This window comes from Chlorocebus sabaeus, chromosome 1 (assembly GCF_047675955.1).
Source record: "Chlorocebus sabaeus isolate Y175 chromosome 1, mChlSab1.0.hap1, whole genome shotgun sequence".
Classification (NCBI taxonomy): Eukaryota; Metazoa; Chordata; class Mammalia; order Primates; family Cercopithecidae; genus Chlorocebus; species Chlorocebus sabaeus.
The window spans coordinates 107806660-107814195 of record NC_132904.1 but is presented as its reverse complement, the minus strand read 5'-3'; positions in this window follow the sequence as shown (position 1 = coordinate 107814195).

Here is a 7536-nt window from a genome sequence, read left to right as displayed (position 1 = left end):
ATTGCTACAGTCAAGATACAGAACACTTCCATCACCACAAGAATTCCTCTTGTTGCCCTTTTATAGTTGCACACACTTCCTCCCTCTCCCATCCCTTTCTTAACCCCTTGGCAACCACTAATCTTTCCCCTGTTCTTTTAATTTTATCATCTCAAGAATGTTGTAAATTAATCATACTGTAGGTAACTTTTTCGGATTGACTCTTTTCACTAAGCATAGTTCTTTGGAGATTCATCCAGGTTGCTGCATGTATTGGTAGTTTATTCCTTATTGTTGCTGAGTAGTATTCCATGGTATGGACACACCACGGTTTAGCCATTTACCTGTCAAAGAATAACTGAATTGTTTCTGGATATTAGGAATAAAGCTGCTACAAACATTTGTGTAGACAATGTGTGAACATAGGCATGTATTCCAAAGAAATAAAAACACATGAGTGGAATTAATGGGTCATATAGTAGTTGCATGCTTAGTTTTTAAAGAAACTGCCATTTTAGGTTCCCATCAGCAGTGTATGACTGATTCAGCTTTTCCACATACTTATCAGTCTTTGGTATTGTTATAATTTTTTATTTCAGCCTTTCTGATGGGTGTGTAGGATATCTTAGTATGGTTTTAATTTGCATGACCCTCATGGCTAGCGAAGTTGAACATCTTGTGCTCGTTTGGCATCTGAATATCCTCTTTGATGAAATATCTGTGTGTCTCCTGGCCATTTTCTAATTGAGTGCATTGTTTATTTTTCCACTGAGTTTTGAGAGTATTTGATATATTCTAGACACTGGTCTTTTGTCAGATGTGTGGCTTGAAACTATTTTATTCCAGTTTGTACGTTGCATTTAAAAAATTTCTTCATTTTTAATTACTATGGGTACATAATAGTTATACATATGGAGTACGTGTGATGTTTTGATAGTGATGTTTTGGTATAGGCATATGATGTGTTATAAATCATGGTAATTGGGGTATTCATCATCTCAAGTGTTGATTATTTCTTTGTGTTAGGAACATCCCAATTTCACTTTCAGTTATTTATTTTTTTTATTTTTGAGACGGAGTTTTGCTCTCATTGCCCAGGCTCACTGCAACCTCCACCTGCCAGTATCAAGCAATTCTCCTGCCTCAGCCTCCACAGTAGCATGCGCCCGCCACCATGCCCAACTAATTTTGTTTTTTGGTATTTTTAGTAGAGATGGGATTTCACCATGTTGGCCAGGCTGGTCTCAAACTCCTGGTCTTACGTGATCCACCCACCTCAACCTCCCACGGTGCTGGGATTACAGACATGAGCCACTGTGCCTGGACACTTTCAGTTATTTTAAAATGTACAGTAACTTATCGACCATGGTCATCCTATTGTATTACTAAGTACTAGATCTTAATTATTCTAACTGTATTTTTGTACCCATTAACAATCCCTGCTCACCCAGCCCCTCCCTGTTATCCTTCCCAGCTTCTGGTAACCAACCATTCTACTCTATTTCCATGGATTCAATTTTTTTTTTCACTCCCATGTATGAATGAGAACATATAATATTTGTCTTTCTGTGCCTGGCTTATTTCACTTAATATCCTCTAGTTCCACCCATGTTGCTGCAAATGACAGGATTTTATTCTTTTTTTATAAAGGATTTTATTCTTTTTTATGGTTGAATAATATTCCATTGTGTATATGTACCACATTTTCTTTATCTATTCATCTGTTGATGGATACTTAGGTTGATTCCATATGTTAGCTGTTGTCAGTAGGGTTGCAATAAACATGGGAGTGTAGATATGTCTTTGATATACTGTTTTCCTTTCTTTTGTATATGTATCTAGTTGTGGGATTGCTGGATCATACGGTAGTTCTATTCGTGGTTTTTTGAGGCACCTCCATACTGTTCTCCATAGTGGCTGTGTGAGTTTGCATTCCCACCAACAGTGTATGAGGGTTCCCCTTTCTACACATCCTCACCAGCAACTGTTATTACTTGTCTTTTTGATGCAAGCCATTTTAATGGGGTGAGATGATATCTCATTGTACTTTTGATTTGTGTTTCTCTGATTAGTGATGCTGAATTTATTTTTCATATACCTGTTGGCCATTTGTTTTTGTTTGTTTGTTTGTTTTTTGAGATGGAGTTTTACTCTTGTTGCCCAGGCTGGAGTGCAATGGTGTGATCTCAGCTCACCACAACCTCTACCTTCTGGGTTCAAGTGATTCTCCTGCCTCAGTCTCCCGAGTAGCTGGAATTACAGGCATGCACCACCACGCCCGGCTAATTTTGTATTTTTAGTAGAGATGGGGTTTCTCCATGTTGGTCAAGCTGGTCTCGAACTCCCAACCTCAGGTGATCCACCCACTTCAGCCTCCCAAAGTGCTGGGATTACAGGCTTGAGCCACCGCACCTGGCCTTGTTTGTCTTCTTTTAAGAAATCTCTATTCAGTACCTTCTGAGCCAAATAAAAACAAAGAAAACAAAAGAAATGCCTATTTGGATTTTTTGTCCAAAAAAAATTAGATTTTTTTTTTTTCCTATTGAGTTGTTTGAGCTTCTTATATATTCTGTTAGTTAATACTTGTCAGATGGGTAGTTTGTAAATAGGTTCTCCTGTTCTGTGAGTTGTCTCTTCACTTTGTTGATTATTTCCTTTGCTGTGCAAAGCTTTTTAGCCAGATATGATAATAAAAAAAAAGAATTTTGGGTTTACAGCTCTTTTCATTCAGCATTAGAAAAATATGTGCCACTTCTTCCTGGCTTCCTGGTTTCTGATGAGAAGCTTGCTGTCATTCCAGTTGTTTTTCCTCTGGTGGTAGAGTGTCATTTTTCTCTGGCTGCCTTCAAGATTTTTTCTTGCTTTTTGTTTTCAGAAATTTAATTATGATATGGTGGTGTGGATTTCTTTAGGTTTTCCTATTTGGGATTCGTTCAGCTTTTTAAATCTGTAGGGTTATGTCTCTTTCCAAATTTGAAAAGTTTTCAGCCATTCTCTGAGTATTATTTTTTCAGTCTGCCCCTTTCTTTTCTCTTTCTGAGTCTTTGATTACTTGAATGCTCCATCTTTTGCTATAGTACCATATGCCCCTGGTGCTCTGTTCATTCATTTCCTGTCTTTTTTCTCTTTCATTCAGATAAAATAATTTTGTTCTGTCTAAAAACATTGATGGTTTTTCCTCTATCCCTTCCATTTTACTGTTGAGCCTATCCGCCAAGCTTTATATTTTAGTTTTTACATTTTTCATTTCTAAAACTTTCATTTAGTTCTGTCTTCGATTTTTTTTGCTGTGACTTTGCCATTTGCTGCTGAGACTTATTTCATTTGTTTCGAGCATATTCGTAATCGCTTATTGAAGCACTTTTCTGATGCTTCTTTAAAATCTTTGTCATAACTCTAACATCTTTGTCATATTGGTGTTGTAATCTGTTGATTAGGTTTTCTCCCCACTCTTTGCTTATCTTTCTGGTTTTTAGTATGATGAGTGATTTTTGATCCAAATCTGGACACTTTTGATATTATGAGACTTGGGATTTTATTTAAACTTTGTTTCAACTGGTTTCCTTTGACCCTATTCCAGTGGGGGAGAGAAGGGAGTGATGCTTTGCTACCTCCTAGTGGAAGCAAAAGTCCAGGTTTCCCTCTTGGCCTCCATTAATACCCAAGAAAGTGTCTCTCATTACTGCTGGACCAGTATGGGAGTTCTAGTTCCTTATGTGGCTTCCACTAACACTGTGGCCAGGGTGGCCTCATTATCAATGGACAATAGCACAAGTCCTAACTCTCTACTTGTCCTCCTCTGATTCCACTACAGCAGGGAGGGAGGTGGTGGTGGTGGCAGCAGCGGGGAGAGGAGAGGTCAGTACTGCCAGGTGTGGGGATGTCCAGACTTTCTATGAGGTTTCTACTGATACCATGAAGTGGAAGAGGGTTTGGATCTCCCCTGTAGTGATGAAAATTCCCAGCTCTCTGCTCGGTCTTCTCTCATACCAACCCAGCAGGAGGTTGGGATGGCTTGATCCATCCTGGCAAAGATGGAGCTCTAGACTCCCCATTCAACTTATGCTGGTGTGGGTGGGACCAGTTTTTTCTTGCTGTTTTGCTAGTGTATAGGATTTATTGTGAAAGTTTTCTTTTTTGCTGCGCTGTCCCTTTCCTGGTCCTTTGGCTAAAGAGCAGGCTTTTGTGGTCTCTTTTGGTCTGTTACCATTGGTGTTTATGGGTTGCTGGCTTCTTTATTTCCAAGTCTGGAATATACTATGGGGAAAGAAAATCTGTAGAACTCACCTCCATATCCTCCCTTGGAATCTGAGGTTCCCTAGCCAGTCTGCCTTCTTCTCTACACCTTTTAGAATCTTCTCTTCTTTCTTTTATGTGTATTGTCCAGGGATTTTAGTTGTTCTTAGTGGGAGGAGTAGAGAAAAAAATGCCTGTTCCATCTTCCTCAAAGATAGAATTCTATGTATCACTTTTGAAATAATAAATCTTAAGACAATTGAATATATTTTTGGATAAGGGTCTTTTTTGATAATGGTCAATATGGCTTCTACATTTATTGAGGTTTTCTTATCTGTTTTCTAGTCAGTGGGCTGTATGTGTGTGTACACAAGCTTGTTCCTTAAAGATAACTAGAATGTCAGTTTTAAAAAAGAACTTGCTATTGATTTGATTCAGCAATAAAAACGCATAATGCAGCAGTAAGGAGAACATGATCCCTGTTTTGTAATCTGTGGCATTTCCATTAAAAAGCATGTGCTTACTAAAAGCCTGCAGCTGTTAGTGTATTAATGGAAATAAGATGGAGGGCTCAAGAAGTCAGCCAGGAAATTAATAGGATCATGTCCTGGTAGATTCCTTGATCAGCCAAGAATGAGGAATATAGAAAAAAGGTCTTTAAGTTCTGTACTACTTTTTCTTTGCCACCTCTCCCAGAGGCCCTGGACTCTTGGCTTAACTATCCTAAACAATCTTGCGTGTCAGGCTTAATTAATCTTCACTCTGCTTTCTGGGAAATACATTTCATAATTTATGTGGGTAGCTAAATAAAGTTCTTGAAGACACATACCCAATATTAATCAAATCTAACTAAGACTTGCCTTCTTCTCAAAATACTAGAGTCTTTAATCTTATAAAGTTATGCATTGGTTTGAGGGTGTGCTCTGTTTAAGAATTCCCTGTTAATGGAATAAATGGGAGGACAGCTCCCTTATAGCCACTCTTATGCGCAATGACTATTTTACCATTTTATTAGTATCTGTGCCATGAAAGCACGATTTCAATCAAAATGGTAACTAGTGAGGTATTTTTAAGGCTGTCAAATTTGGTACTTACCCGATGACTAATCTAACTATGTAAACTGAATTAAGATGACTAAGTAGCCAATTCTAACAACGAAAAAACTCAAAATAGAGGAGTTAGATACAGTGAGTTGATTCTGAGCAGATGTTCCTGATGGCTTGATTTAAAAATCCATGTTTAACTTAATTGTAAATCTTCTTTTCATGTTATTTCAGTGTTTTTATTTTATTTTCTTGAAAGTAATCTACTATTAGTATTTTCATCAGTTGGACTGACAGCTAAATCCTCAGCCATGTATGGATGCCTCTTAATTATGACAAAAGACCTACAGAGCTAAAAATGTTGAATACCAGATGGACACTGAATTCATAAATTAGTTATCATTCATTATCTACCCAAATAATATTTTTAAAAAGTTAGTTTTAATTCTTTAGTAGTCTATCTTCCTTGCATTGCTTAGGATACTTGTTAACAAATGTTTTATTTTGTGTGTGTGTGTGTGTGTGTGTGTGTGTGTGTGTATCTATTCTGGTACTTCTCTTGGTGCATGATATGGTTTGGCTGTGTCCCCACCCAAATCTCACCTTGAATTGTAATAATCTCTATGTGTTAAGAGACCCTTCCTTGGGGTTGAGTGGAGGTGATTGAATCATGGATGGTGGTTTCCCCCATACTGTTCTTGTGGTGGTGAATAAATCTCACAAGATCTGATGGTTTTATAAATGGGAGTTCCCCTGCACAGGCTCCCTTGCCTGCTGCCATGTAAGATGTGACTTTGCTCCTCATTTGCCTTTAGCCATGGTTGTGAGGTGTCCCCAGCCATGTGGGTCTGTGAGTCAATTAAACCTCTTTCTTTTGTAAATTACCCAGTCTCAAGCATGTCTTTATTAGCAGCATGAGAACAGATAAATACAGGGCACAATAAAGATAATTATCCATGTGAGAAGCAGTTTGAATTTCAAGCATTGGCTTTGTAATCTGAGCAGGCTTTTGAGTTGAAGTGTGTGTTTGGATTTTTTTTAACCTAAATTCATGTGATGGTGATGTTTCTCCTGATCAGCACTCCAAAACTTCACTTTCATATGACTCCTTATCTCTTTGTGGTGTTTCAACCAGGGCCTCCAAAATGAATTTTGTGCGACATGGCTTATATTTTAAGTACACATTCTAGATCACCAAATATTGTATACATATATCCATCTACTTTGTGATTCAGTAATAGACAACCTTAGCCTGACTGAATAATGACATATACAAGTTTTACATTCTTAGAAAGAGTTTTAGTCAATATATTTAATAATTATTTTAATAAGATATGTGATCTAATGATCTTTTAGTCACACTGAAAATTTTAGTCACAGTGAGCAGGGGTCCTCAACTTCTGTGGCAAATATTAGCCCCTATTATATATACACCTAAAACTGTAATACACATTATTTATGTGATTTACCATGAATATTATAGATTTTCCAGTAATTCTTATCAGCTTCATCAGATGTTGTACTGATGTATTTAAGACCTTTTAATCATGCAGACTGAAATGGGATTACCATTTTCTTTCTAGATCTAAAAATAAAATGGAAAAAGATAAACATTATATGGTTATTTTCATAAAAAGACAGTCCACAAAATGGGGGAAATAGTTGCAGAATAAATAATTCCTACAAATCAACAAGAAAAAAATAGTGAAAAATAAGTTGGCATTTTAATAAGTTTGCTTTATTCATCAATTTTTTAAATTATAATCTTTTGGGTATATCCTGACTTATTTTTCACTTTGATATTGGTGCTTTATTAAGTGATGCCATAGTTTCTGTCTCTTTTCCCTCTTACTTTAAAAAGAATTTTAAAATTGTGTTTGTATATAAGGTAGGTCGGGCATAGAATTTCTGAAAGTAACATTAATAGTGTTTCTAAAGAAGTTGTCAGAAAGACAAAATTAGATATTCTGTGCACTTTCAGAGAACGACTCTTTATGTTTGAATTTCAAAAAAGGCTTACATTTCTTTTCTGTTGATTCCCTTGCATATCTACATAATTTAATCCTGTCTATTGTCCCAGATCTCTTATGGCTACTTTACCTGTTACCTTTTTTGGAATTTTATTCTTTATGTTTTACAGTTACCTTTGAACCAGAAGATATTTGATATTTTTATTCATTTTTTTCAGTGTTTTAAAATAAGGTTTGTTTGTTTTATCCATTCATTTCCTATTGTCATGTAGTTCTATTTTAACCATATATATGTAGTACTTTAAGTA